This window comes from Amphibalanus amphitrite, unplaced genomic scaffold, assembly GCF_019059575.1.
Source record: "Amphibalanus amphitrite isolate SeventyFive unplaced genomic scaffold, NRLGWU_Aamphi_draft 000073F_arrow, whole genome shotgun sequence".
In the NCBI taxonomy this organism is placed as follows: domain Eukaryota; kingdom Metazoa; phylum Arthropoda; class Thecostraca; order Balanomorpha; family Balanidae; genus Amphibalanus; species Amphibalanus amphitrite.
Window position 1 is genome coordinate 794,357 of NW_024881569.1, and position 14,864 is coordinate 809,220.

Genomic DNA, 14,864 nt, shown 5'->3' on the forward strand with positions numbered 1-14,864 from the left:
CATTTGACCTGACCTGGTGACCTGACTTTAAGTGACCAGGGTCTGAAATTTTCACAACATATGTAGAAATGATGTAGGATAAAGTGTGGCGCGCCGCCGTTTTTGAGATATTCACGGTAAACTGCAGGGGCTGTTTAACACCCCCCCCCCCCCGGCAGGGCGCGGGTTAATGCATGAACACAGCAGCCCATTTCTGTAATATATAGTTACCTGTGGCTGTGTTGGTATTTTTACGATGCATGAAATAACCCAAACCATTTATCAGACCGTGGTGATATTCCCATAGCCATGCTTCGCACAACTCATGATAATTCATTTGACCGGGAAATTAATATATACCTATCCATCGATTTGTTTGTTTCATCTACGGCGTAAATGAAGCAAACCACCTGGACCTAGGAAAATTTACTAACGAAACCATGTTTTACTTACAGCAAGTAAACGTGGCATCATTCACACAGAAAGAATTGATAACCGTATAGTTTCAATCTTGCAGACGTCAGTCAGGTCAGAATCGTGACAAGCCTATTGGAAAATATAATGAACTGTGTCCTGCTTTGGGTAAACGAGTCAAAATCACCCAATTCTTTCTGAATTACGTCAGATTAGCTGATCTGTAAGCACCCAGGTGGCATTTACTGACAGGGGCACCGGGAAGGATCATCTGAGGTGAGGTGAGGTCATCAACAGTTTTTAGCCAATAAATCACGACATGATGGGGCTAAATAGTTGTTAGTGTACCAAACCGTTCGCCTGGTCATGACGCGCCGATTGGTACCCAGCGTGACCTTCCTAGGTCAGATTTTGAAGTTGACCTATCTATGTAGGTCGTTATAAACCATATTATTTGTTATGACCTCTGGCGACCTCAATATTGACCTGACCCAAAAAAGTTGTTTACAAAAGTTGTAAGTCGTTCAACGAACTATCAAACGCCATTGCCGTTTGTCGCTAGTCGCTACGATTCGTGCTTTTCGAGTTCTGACGAGGGCCAAAAAGGCCCCCGCCCGATTCAGAGTCTTTCAGAGCCCGCCCGGAATACGGTTAAGCGCTTGAACGATATATGATAATACACCAAGTGTTACTCTTGCCGTCATCCAGTATCCACCCATTCCTCGCAGATCCTCCCCCTCCTGCTGCGGTCCGGCCGCCGCCGCCGCCGCCGGCGGCGCCCAAGTTTTTTTTTTGCCAATGCCACTCGGAGACTTGTGATATGTGTACCTATGTTTCTTACCGCTGCAGCGGTTAGAATAAAGAAACATACCAGTGCGCTGGCCATATGAAAGCTGAACAAACGTCTGCATTATATTGTATATGTAATTATGTAGGCATGAGACCCTCTGTAGAAAGGAGGCCCCTTTAGGGAGGAGGCCCTCTGTAGAAAGGAGGCCCCCGGGATTCCTCCGCCCCTCCCTTGGCCAAATCCTAGCTACGTGCCTGTGAAGACCAGATGTCTTTAGCTACATTTTACTCTGAGCTATCGACGTTTTTCCAAGAGACCACCCAAACCTGCGGCGCACGACAAAAAAGGAGCCTGGCAATGGCCAAAATCGTGCGCCAGGGCGAGATCACCAGGGCTCAGTGGCCAAGTGCTATGTCTACACGAATAAAATAATGGAAGTTGCTATATTTTCATAAAAAAACAATGCTTATAACACAATAAATAACAGCACCACTACTCCACATAATCGCCTCCTAGCATCACACACCGTTCCAGCCTCTTGACCCAGTCCTGGAACGCCGCCAGGAGGCCATCTTCGCTGATCTGCGCGAGCACGCGGCACACCGCCCGTCGCACCTGTTGCCCGGCGCACCTGATGCCGTCGCTCCATACACTTTTAAAACAAATTTCCTGATCTCAGCAGGCCTTTTCCCTACCACAAACTGAGATTTAATGACCTCGCGCTGGCGCGCGATTTTGGCCATTGCCGGGCTCCTTTTTTTGTCGTGCGCCGCAGGTTTGGGTGGTCTCTTGGGAAAACGTCGATAGCTCAGAGCAAAATGTAGCTAAAGACACCTGGTCTTCACCATTGGATAGAAAAGACCTCGGCGCACGTGATGGCACCAAAATAATGTGTGCACGTGCAAAAACTTTTAATTGCTAAAGGCACTTCCATTACTTAATAGTCAACCCTAGTATATGTATGTGCATTGTGTTGTGTGCTTTTATCGTGATTTTAAGCATTTTTTATGTCATAGCATGATGTTCTTTTACCCACTTCATCACCATCTTTTATTGACTCAGTGCCAAGAATAGCCTCTTTGACTTCGGTCATATGGGACGGCCACTACGAAGTAAATAAATAAATAAATAAATAAATACGTTGAACGTTGCATCCCACATCACGTGGATGATATCCGGCCCGGACGTTTTTGGTTGCCTAGCATTTGTATTCAACATCGCCCGCTAGCACCGACCTTGACTTTGGCTCTGAAATGCAGCTGGTGTATCACTAAGCGTCGTATGCTGTTCGCAAAAACGACCGCGAGAGCCAGAGCGGCGCTTATCGGGCCGCCGCTGCGGAGGCCAGCCGGCGGCGGCCGCTGAGGCGCGGCTATCATTCAGCGGCTGGCAGACAGGCCGTGTGGCAACGCCACGCAGCAGGTGCTAATAACGAATGACTGTGCGTGGCGGAATGTGCGCCGAGCAGCCGGCCGCTGCCAACTGGCACTCGGCGGCGCCGCTTCTGCGCGGGCACCGTGTCACTAACGATCTCCGGCTCTGACGGCTGGGGAAGCACGGTGAATCGCTCCGGCATCTCCGTTACCAGAAACCTGACTTCTCGCTAGAGGAATGTGTGTTTCGGGTCACTGTGGTCCGATCCTGGTCGGTTTGGCCGCACAATACGTGTCTGGTGAGTCGCATTAACGGGCTGGTAGATACGCAGCTGCTTACCAGCCACGGACGTGCCTGCCAAGATGATTCGATCAGGCTCTTCGCACTCATCAGAATTTCAGAGTCGGATCAAAATGTGCATACTTGGCTGGGTTCCGACGGCTGACACCGATTGCGTGAGTTTGAGGGAGCCAGCGTAGGCCACGTTTACCATTCGGGACATGAATCTTCTTAGCGACCTTTCCAGCATGGCGCAGACTGCTGGCAAGCAACACAAACCGTCTGCGCTAGCCACAAACTACAGACTTATTGCTGTCTGCAGTCGGTGCCTGCAGACGTCGCATTTGCACCAGCCGTCTCGGCTCGTCGTTCGGCTGCGCGCCAGCCCCACAGGGAACAGAGAGGGACCGGCGCCGCCTCTGGCGAAAACAGTCCGATTGGCGGCGCCTGGAGGCTACAAAAACGTGTCGCGCAGCAGCGCACCGCTGATATCCCCCTGCTGGCCGGAGACTCAGGGTCGACCGACTGCAGGGAGGACGGAGGGGCTCCCTCCGCTCCGCTGTGGGGCAGGCCGCGGCTGCAAGAAGGGTGGCTGCGTCTGGGTGGTCCAGGGCTGTAGCCCTCTCCCAGGACTGTCTCTGTGAGCGCACGGCACTGGTCTCTGTGTGAATCAGACGGGAGGAACGAGAGACACTGGAAGGCCGTGTCGGAGATGATTTGTGGTTTTCAGATCTAGACTAGATCCGATCGATTCCAGACCCTCTTTGTGTAAGTGTATGCCGTTAGGATTAGTTCAGGTGTGGTCACTGGACTGTGAAGATCATGGCGCCCCGATAACGGTTATCGTCTATAAATGATGGTATCCTTACCAGCATGCCTAACAATGGCTCTAATATAGCAGGCTCGAGAACAAAGCAAGATGAACAGAAGGAAGCGAAATACCGGCTCATTTTGTCCTAAAACGTAATGGTTTAAAAATCAACTTGTTAAGTTGAAAGACACATCAGTGAAGATGGACTCTAAAGCTGATTTCACCATCTGTCGATACCTTCCCTATAGCATCACTGCTCCAGTCCAGATGTCCACCTTTGCGTGCCACCTACTAGCGTCCAGCCGCTGAAGCTTCGATCGCCCTTAGCGCCGCTGCCCACTGTCCATTGTTTGTCGCGCCCACGCCGACCACGTGACCGCCATCTGGGACTACAGCACCGGTCACGTGACGGGACAGTTCTGCGGGCATCGGTCTGCTGGGCGGGTCCGATGCCCCCTGCTTCCAGTGGGAACGGTTGAGCCGATCGATACCCGACTGACAGGCGGCTGGATCGGCCCCGCCCTGGCACAACGTCGGACGCGACGGACCCTTCGTCGGCGCCGACTGGACGGGGGAGCGGGCCGAATTTCAGACGGGGATCGGGCTCCGACTCGGTGGAGCGGGTTTGTTTGGAAAGGGGTCTGATTCGGAACTTCTCCGCCCAGTGGTGAATGGAGCTGAATTGGAGCTGATCGCCGAGCGTTTATCTCCGGATCTCTGATAATGTCGCCTCGCGGATGGGCCGTTTTCCATCGCGGCCACCCGGCGACTTTGTGCGCCGATTGGCTGTCACTCATGGCCTCTGTTCGCTGATTGGCCTCTTGTGAGCGCAGCGCATTTCAGCCCCGTCAGGCACGGAGAACAGATGTCACAGTTCGCCCGAAAGGCGACGCCCGATACGTCGAAAGCTGAGTTCTGAGGAATTGAGGATGATATTGTTATTATTTACAACTAGTTTGACTCATACACTTATGACTTAGCATGACTTAGTATCTGGTACGCAATTAAGTTCACCGAGTTTCAAGTCCCTTGGTATAACTGAAGAGGTGTTTCAGTCACCCGGGAACCGGTCGGGCTTGTTGACCTCATAGACTAGAAGTTAGGTGTTCTTTACTTTAAGCATGAGGAAGCTGCAACCATTTCTTACGTTTTCCTTCGTTTGAAAACAAGTACACTTCTTACGACTATAAAACATCACCCTTACATTTTACCTGTTTATTTTGAAATGTCCTTGTCCATGAACACCTTACCCTACTATGTTTTCTCAACGATGCTATATAGTGTAAGAGCACACTGAACAAGTGTTTCTAACGCTTTATTTTTCCTGGAAGCATGCGTCGCAGGTCGCATTGTTCGCCGCTTGGTCGATGGACTGAACAAAAGACGGCGGGACCAGCGGAATTTTTATGAAGCACGACTTGGTTCAGGCACCCGTAGCGCACCCGGCAATTTTGGAATGATAAATAGACGGACTGTAGAACGCTTTGAACTTGGCCGAAAGTACCCTGGTCACTTTATGGAGACGATCTAACTTCGTTTCGAACTTATCTTATCGCCCTATCCTGGACAAGTTATGGTGAAATGGGCGTAGGGTCTCTTTTGAAAAGCATCCCGGTCGGGGAGCTATTTCTCAGGCAGCTCTGACGAATGCGTGTCACGTCTTCGCGCACAGTTTGCCCAGGACGCCCCAAGGACGTGTCTCAGACACTACAATTTGACGCACGTGCTACCAGACCTTTTGTGATGGAATCCAAAAGTAAGGGAGACAGCTGAATTTAATTAAATAGAACCTGAAACAAGTGACTGAATAGGACTTCTTCATTGTTCAACTGCGTGTATTGTATAACTATGTAGAAACGTGGTATTGTAAATATTGCGTCACCGGGAAACATTGTTTCCCGGTGACGTGAAACAATGATTGTAGTGATCTTGCTTTTCCTATCTGACTTCCTCCTTGGTTGTGCAATGTGCATGGCGAAACATGCATCATGACACCAGAGTAGAACGCTGTCTTCAAACTCCAGTGGCGTGGGTACACCCTACACCACTATCCTGAATTCCTCACCCAGCCTCCATCCGGCGGCCACATGCTGGGCTCAGCAGGGGTGCTAGTCTCCTCTCCTGCAGCTTCCTTCCTCCTCACCACGCGGCTCCCCAAGGCCGGCCTGACTCGTCTGCGGCCGCAGTGTGGCACCTCTAGACGCCACCTCGGGTGAGCGATGAATGATGATGCAGCAGACGGCGGGAGGCGTCGGACGACGACCGCTTCCACCGTTCAACTTCAAGCAAACTGTGGGAGAGTCATGATGTCGGCTACCACGGTAGGGCTGTCAGTGAGAACATAATATCGGCTTGCACAGTAGCAAGGTCTGTGGGAACGTAATGTCGGCTACCACGGTACCAGACAGTCTGAGAATGTAATGTCGGCTATCACGATAGTGCAGTCTGTGAGAGAGTGGTGGTCTCGGTCATTGCCACCAGTTTAGCTTCGTCGCCACTGTAGAGAGGCTTGAAAGGAAATTCCAATAGCGCGCTGGCGAATGATGATGACCGTTAGGCAGCGCCAAAGGATGACCAGTTTGTGTATTAGACGGTGAAATTTTTTTGTCACTGATTGACATGAGACAAACCCCCAGTGAGTTTGGTATCTTCCCTCTAAATGTCTCTGGTCATCGTCTTACCAAACCATCAACTCGTCTTGAGCGCCAGGGCGTCAGCATATCGCACTCAGCACTGCATAACCTCTGTGAACCCTGCAGGTCCGGGCAGTCCCGCTATGGCTGCGACCGTTCACCCTTGGCCAGTGTTCGCTGACCGCAGTGTCCGCTGACGGCTAACCGTTGTCGAACGGACGTTCATTGCTGATGGTCAGCTGCTGACTGCTGATCTGACCCCTGCTGACTAGTGGCCACTGACTGCTGACAGACAGTCAACTAGATTCAACCGGTCAGCTCGGTTGCACACGGTGCACAGATTGCACACAGCGATGAGAGAAGGTTCCGCTGTACGGTGCCAACAGTGCCCACGGCTGGTATCCTCGCCAGTGAGCCGTGAATGTTCTGCACTCAGGCATAGAGTCCAACGCCAAGCATTGTGGGTAAAATCCGAAACTGTTTCCAGTCCATAACAGCGAGAGATAATAACAATGGAGCTTCTCGTAATGTCCTCTTTGCTTGCGTTTTGAAGGTCATGCTACTATATTTACCTACCTACATAACTAGGTTGTAGCGTTTTTTCTTTCTTTGACTTTTCAGACCTCCGAAATTCATCGCCGATGAGCTTTTTTTTCTAAACCCCTTTCGTGAGCGTGACGACCGCCGTGACGCGTCCCCTGACGGCCCGTGACGGCCCTCTGGCGGTGGACCGTGACATGATTAATAGTACGGTGTCCCTTCGTGTACCGCCGACAGCTGGTGCGGTATGTACGGTACCTATTAAACACGCGTGCGTTTCCTGATGCGCTGTGGATGCCGCGTATGGAAGCCGGCACCTGGTGTGCTGAGTGCCGCCTGTCAGTCGTCCCCGCCCCCGTCAGTCATGGGTTCATCGCTCCCCCATGGTTGACCGGCAGCTGAGCGTAGGGTGTAGGCGAGGAGGTGAGGCGCGCTGTCAATCATTCGGTAAAAGGTGCACGGGTGACCAGCAGCAATTCTAGTCGTTGTCAGGCAGGGGATACTTGGACCTTTCGCTTCATGGAGTTATTTTCATTCTTGCTTTTTTCCTTTTTATTATTTAGATTCCCGTAGCCGATGGGTTATTTACAATTCCTCATTTCAGCATTTTTTAGTTTTTGTCTGCATACATATTCCTGCAATTGCTGAATTGTTTAGACGGAACCCCTCCGTATCCGATGGCTCGTTCGATGTGGCGACTCGTTTATGCATTCCGCACTCGTTTACCCTCGGTGGTCCGTTTGCTTTCTCGGACCGGCCCCAGCTATAACCAGTGGAGCTACGCCCCCGGCATTGGGATGCAATGCTGCTGTCCTGGGTCACACTGTCCGTCCAGCGGGGCTGGCACCGCGTCAGGGGCCCTGGGACGAGACTCTCAGAAATCACACGAGCTAACTAGATTAGAGCGTGACAGGCCGCTTTAAAAGCAAACACCGCTCTTTCACAACTGCTGATGCTGATAAATTCGGCTAGCCACGTCACTGTTGTGTTTGCTGATAGGTAAACTGTGGAATGTGCGATTTTATGTCATGCATTCGTCACGTATATGTTCACAAGTTTATCATGTCGCTAGTCAAATGAAAATATGTTGTTGAGTGCTCTCGCGAGGAACGTCTTACATTTTTTTTTAATATTTCTGAAGCGCTTGTTGTATTTTAGATGACGGTATTAAAATGCCGCTAGTTTTCGTACAGTTCTGCAAGATCACCAGTCTTTGACTATGGCTACTGTTTATGCAGTCGCTTCCCGGTTGCAGAACTGCGAAGAACTGAATCATGAGGCCCTGGTGACTGAGCGAAGCCCCAGCTTCCACAAACTGTTTAACCATTGCGCTTTTTACAACAGCTAGGCCTTCCCCAGTCTCGTGGAATCGGAGACAGATGATGCGTGCCGACAGGGACGATTACCGCTGCCTTTGTCGCAGACCCCATCATCCCCCGCCGTACTACGAATTACGCTCAATGCCGCACGAGGCGGGGGTGATATGTACCCTGCCGTGCATTATAAGCTTTGAGTATGGCCCGTTAGCATTGTCCTGCGTTTCATGCAATCGTCCCGGCACGCGTGTGGTATTTGTCGGCGAAAATGAATTAGGTTCTAGATGGACGCGTGTGTGTGGGAGGGGAGGGAATTACGGCGATAGGGAATTGGAAGAATTAAGGGATCAGGATCGTTATGACTTTCGCGGCTATAAAGCCGCATCCCAGGATAATAAGCAATTTTATAAATGTGACTGTTGCGTGGATGAGTCATGCATGTCATGCCATAGCTCAGATAAGTTTTGAGCATTCTGGTTCAATTGATGAGTCCTCGTTACTGATGGCAGATTCAGTATACAGGCAGTGTTCTAGGACCAGTAGGTAACTGCAACGGTACCTGTTTTTGTGATATATGGCTATTATGTTAGGTGCTGCCGCGCTCCGAGCTAAATCATTTCAGATAGATACTTCCATTATGGCATTCACGAAATCAGACAACGGGATTTCCAGTCATATGAAGTCATTAATGGTTTGACCTAAACCGCCGTTGGTGTATACCTGCTAACTACACGTCGGAGTTATCCTGTGGATCTGGTGCCATGTAGTCCCTATACGGCCTACGGTGGTCTATCTTGTGCCGTTATCATAGCCAGCATCAACCAAAGCTTTGACCGTAAAAGTGACGGGAATACGAAGCCACTTGTGCGTAACGTTTCTCTGTATACCATACCATAAGGGCCGCCTGGCCTGTAGAATTAACGGACAAATACATCGCCACTTGATTTTGACAACTCCCAAACGAGGCTCTCATCTACTTACCCACATAATCGCTCTCAATTTGGACTGATAGTATGTGGTGCCTCCCATGAAAGCATCCTTAATACGTGACGATCCATCATCCAGCTGGGACAAACCCTCCCTCCCACCCCCACTCATGAGAATAGTTGATAGGACGTGCAGTCCCAGGCTTCATCGCATGGTTCGTGGTAATTCTGTCTGACACACGGGCGGGGCAGGGACCGTCCGCACGGTGCCGCCGGGCGCCGGCGGTGGCGGTGCGACGCGTGCCGGCTGCCGTCAGACATGTGCAGGCCGTGTGCCGTGTGGGAGGTATTAGAGCCGGCGGAGAGCTCCCCTCGCGGACCGGAAACAACCCGCTCCCCACGGCCACCGCCCTCCACCCTTCTCCTCTCTCCCTTCCCGACGCAGATCCGGGAAATCAATATCGCCACGCGTGGTCCTGTTAGTTTTGGCCGCGCCCCCAGACATGATGGTGCCTCCCTTCGCCCGGGAGGTGAGCTGAAGAGAGGTTTGGTATGCCAAGGGAGGTGTCTACGGGGAGGAAGGGTAGCACAAGAGCTGTGCTCTGAACGAGAAGGGCACTTGGTGGTCTTTTCTTTCGTACCCCTGATTGGCCGGAAATAGTGAGTGGAGCGTCATCAGACACGTTGGATCGACCCCCGCGGTGAACGATAAACCCTGAGACGAAAATAACACCCTGCCCTACCTCCGTGCGCTGGGTCTGACGTGCCGGCTTGATAAGAAATTACCGGTATTTGGTTGTGGACGGGAGAGTGATGAGAGGTGTCAGGTTCAGCTCATGCCACACAGCTTCTACGGATTTTGGTGCTGCTCTTTGATGGTGACTGATGCCAATTTATTCGAGCTGTGCCGAAGAAAAACCTGAGAACTTCGAGGATATAGCTGCTAGGTTTTATCGTAAAAATTATCTATGAGCTTCTTAGATAAATCCGTAAAAATTTAGCAATTATGATTTTGGCTACGCACAATACAACTACATATAGAACATCAACATGCGATCACTGCTGACAATAAATTTCCACACTTCTGTGGAATCGACAGTTTAGGCGCTGCAAATAGTGGTATTTATGACATTCCAGACCTAATGTGCCGTTTTTTAACATTCCGTGCACTGCGTGATGTGCTCCATTAGAACAGTCAACGGTACCTGGCTAATGTATATCCGGACTCGTGTGGTCAGTGCCATTGTCCCTTCTCTACCCCCTCCCTCCCCTCTCCTCTCCACCCGTCGCGTGGCGTCCCGTACCGTCCCTCTTCTCTGGGACGTCTGGCGTGCAGTTGGCGACTCCCGTTTTTGCGCGTGGCGCCTGCATTAGGCTGCATTGTGTCGAGCCATTTGGTAGCAGACACGTCAATCGAGGGCTGACAGTGCCGAGCGCAAAAACGCCGCTTTGGAGACGAGTGATCCGTATCGCGGCGCAGAGCGACGGGTGTGAGGTGGCAGACAGCCCAGCGTTGTTTGGCGGATGTCCGGTGGACGGGACGACACACCGAACTGACGGCAGGAACAACTGACGTGGGGGGGGGGGGGGCACTGGGGCTGTCCAACAGAATAAACAGTTTGCCAAAGGATGTACGGCTGCGAACAAATCTGCCCCTCAAAAGCGTTATCGGGCCATGGGTCGCTCATGCTAATATGTTTTCCGTTATATTGAAAGAAGTCCTCCCTAACGTTACTGATCTCTGACACTTCTTCATGGTAATCTGCATTTGAACACCCTCAGTTCTCATCCACCAGTCACGGTACACGGAGTCAGTCCAACTCTGGCGTTCAATATATGATGCAGATGTGGTCTGCTGCGGTCTGTGCAGGCGCCACCCGGCTATCCTTTTATGGCTGCCGTCGTGCAGTGACTGTAGCCCAGATATAAACAATTGACGTGCGCCTCCAGCCGGTCTCTGCTCTAAACGGCAGCGCATCCCTCCTTATATGGACATTGCACGGCGGTGGGCCTCCGACGCCGGTCTAGCTTCGTGGTCTGGTCAGAAAGGAAATGCTCGTACTCGTTGAACATTACAGATTTGTCACGGAATGTCGCATTTCATGATAATGAACTCCATAACCCATGGATCAGCCGGCAGTGGACTCGGCCTTTCTAGGAACTTGTCTTTGTATGTTGCTTTAATCGGCCTTATTTTAGATGTTATTCAATCCCGAATGTGGGGCAATGTGTTGCCGAATGCCGCCTGTTGCTCCATTGTGGCCCAATGTGAATGCTATCCGAGATCTACTGTGAAGCGATGTGTCCTCGCCGCCTGTTGCCCCATTGTGAACGTTCCACAGCTCACAGCTTCAGGCGTCACCGCCACATGACATCCCCAGCACCCGCAGCACGCCGGCTAAATGGTGATGGCGCCCATCTTTTATTCATGCGGCTTTAATTAGTCGAGTGGCGAGGCGGCTCGCGAGGTCATGCCAAGGTTGTACGAGGCCAGATGTTGTCAGGCAGGGATGCGGAGCCGTGGAAATTTCAGACGGCTCCGGCTCCGGCTCCGGCTCCGGAGAAAAAATCGCGGCTCCGGCTCCGGCTCCGGCTCCGGGTGAAATGTTATGGCGGCTCCGGCTCCGGCTCCGGCTCCGAGTAAAATGGTCCGGCTCCGGCGGCTCCGGCTCCGGCTCCGGCCTCCGACTCCGACTCAGTACATCCCCTATGCAATCAATTAAATACGGGTGGAAGAAAATTGGATTGGTTATACGCGTTACTCTTTGCCATGACCGGCTCATGACCGCGTCCCCGCGCAAACGCACCTCGGAGAGAACTGGCAGAACAAAGGACTAGGAAGCGATGGCATTGGAAACGCAGTCGCCGCGAATCGGAGTTCACTGAACCATCGTAAGCTGACACCCGTCTCGGCAGAGACGGTGCTGGGAGTCGCAGTCCACTGCACTGGCTTGAAAACAATGGCCGTCACCTGATGACCGGTCCTCATGTTCTGGGGATGCAGTAGACGTGGGGGGGGGGGGGGGGAGGAGCAGACAGGAAGTTGATTGCGTACTGTGGGATACTGGGGATATTCGGCTTTTTTCATTCACTTGATTGCCCATGACGTAAGTACATACCATATGTTTAGTGTTTCCTCTCTGTCGCTACTGTGTCCCGTGCTGCGACCCATTCCCGTTTGGCTGTTGTTGGCCGTACTCACCCATTTTTCGGTTGCGCTCCTCATCCGCCACAACCGTGGGTGAGACGACGTCGGACGAGAGAGGGAGAGAAGTAATAAAAAAAACGAAAAAGAGACGGAGGAGACAATGTTGAGGACATTGGCGCCGTTGGGGATGGGGGGTGGGAGACGCGCCACTCGCGGCCCGCCTCTGTTGTCACCGTCGTCCCCTCTCACTGACTGACGACTGTCCTCTCGTCTCCTCCCTCGCCCTCCCCGCCCTCGCCCCTCCCCACGGACTGCCGCTCCCCAACCCAACTCCGACCCAGCTGGTCTTCACACTCCAGAGGGGCCACTAAACTTTATTAGGGGACCCTAATACCGATTCACTGCCTTGTACTGTCAAACCGAACTAGGTCAATTATTTTTTTTCCTCTTCAAAAAATAAAAAGGAGCCGGAGTCGCCCCCTTTTTTGGCGGCTCCGGCTCCGGCTCCGGCTCCGGTCTATATTGTTTCACGGCTCCGGCTCCGGCTCCGGCTCCGGGCAAAATATGCCGGCTCCGGCGGCTCCGGCTCCGACTCCGGCTCCGGCTCCGCATCCCTGTTGTCAGGGGTCACTAGGCACACGCCGAACCTTCCGTAACTGCGGGCAGGCGTCGTCGTTAGAATACATCATCGTCGGTTGGTACTTATTCATGCCATTTATGATACATAGGCCATTTCACGTTTACTTGTGAAAGCAGCAGTCTGTCCCGTCGCCCGCATAGGTGACGGGATGCATTGTTCTCGTTGTAGTTCGGTTTTACGGCACTTATCGTTTTCAAATTTTGATCACTGTCAATATTTCTGAGAGTTGAAATGGTTAATGGGTTATGTTCATGCATACTCTTGTGTTTGCCTTCGTTATTGACTCATGCGTCATATAGGTGACTCGGTGGAGGAGTGGTGTGACCGTTTATTCGTCACGTAGCCTTTGTCTGTCCCCTCCTCACGTCACTGTATCCACGGCTGACGTGGAGGAACTCCCCCTGCATTCTCCTTCAGGGCCCGCTGCCAGCTCCTTCAGTGACTCACACTTCGCGGTGGGGCGCTCTTCCGGCACTACTGGCACGCCCAGAGTAATGTGCCATACCGAGTGCCGTCACACAGGCACGCGCTACGCCAGTCGTCTTCCCTCGGCCTATCTCCGTTCGGCGCCAGTATGATCGAAAGAGTGCTCTCGCTGGCGCCGGCGTGGCGTGCGCCCTGACGCGCTCCAGGCGTCCGTGATGTCAGACGCGTGGTATGAGGCCGAGATAGTGAGATAGTGGGCGAGGGTGCCACACCGTGCGCTCCTACACATCGGGCCGGCGACTTCACCATCGTCACCATCGTCACCACCATCACCAAGGACAGCATCATCATCACCAACATCACTACCGTCATTTATACCATCATCGTTATCATCAACACGGTGACTGTTTTATCATCATCATCATCATCAACAACAACATCAGCATAATCACCATCATCACCAAGGTAAACAGCAGCAGTCTGCTTCTTCGGGCGCCGCCCACATGCGACCCAGGCGCCTCGACCTCCCTGCCTGATGTCCCCCGCGTTGGTCCGTTCAAAAGTCGAGGGTCACCCGACGCTCCGACGCTCGACAGTCATCGCCTTGCCGCCACATGTGTTCCATGGTTTCCTAGCGACAGCTGTTAGCTGCGCGGGGGGGGGGGGGGGCGAGCCGCGAGTCACGCGGTGCACAGCGTTGCAGTTGCAGCGTCGCTGTGGTTCCCCCCGCCGGGGTAACGGTCGGTTTGCCGAACCGCGGGACATTTGGTGGCCGAGGAAATGAGCTGTCGAGTGTTGCGGCCTCCTGCTGTGTCCATGGCTTCTGTGCAGGACGGATGGTGGCTAGAATCATTCATGCGCCTGCTGTTTGTGGTCCAGGTGGGAGGTGTTCCATTATTTCTTCATTTCCTACGGTTACCATAAATCATGTAGGGCTGGCGTGCGCCGTGGAATCTTGCAAGAACTTATCGATAATCTTTCAACTACATCTGGACGGTAGGCGCCAACTCATGAAGCTATCTACGACTCCGTCCAGAGGGCAATTTCATAGAGGATCTGGAGGTCATCCATCTTCCGTGCTCCCGCCCCGGTCCGCTATACGCCACCCTCCTTCATAAAGCTAACTCACCCCTCCCATGAGTCACCTCCCCCTCCCCGCGCCTGGTCGTGTCGGCTCGTTACCAGTGGACCACGAGGGACCCCCAAGGCCGCTAAAGCGACGCCGGCGACTCGACGCCTGCGACGAACCACGCCCGCCGGCTGGCGGCTGAGTCATCGAAATGACGTCATCCGAACCGTTCCCGGGCGGAGTGTCATCTGTGACAGACGCCAACGGGATGACAGCTGGCGCGTCGGTGGGGGGCGGGTGACGGAAATGACGGGGGTGATAGTACAGGGTTGGCAAATATACTACCCCTGTACCGCAGGAATTCTAGCTGAGTCCACAGATCGGAAGAGTGACTTCACTGTTTTATCAACAAACTCGGGATCAACTCAGGGGAATTGCCCTTGCCCCCGCACCGTTCGTCCCTTTGGAATTTCAACTCCCAGGCTGAGAACAGCTCCTCGGCCTGGGAGCTGCCGAGAA

General features: G+C 52.7%; 1 protein-coding gene across 2 annotated transcripts in view; it reads left to right on the forward strand.

The window, feature by feature from the left end:
• The window catches only part of LOC122379189 (protein amalgam-like), a 49,389-nt gene that overhangs the window by 11,259 nt on the left and 23,266 nt on the right, over positions 1-14,864 (forward strand). The gene's annotated exons all lie outside the window — the stretch shown is intronic.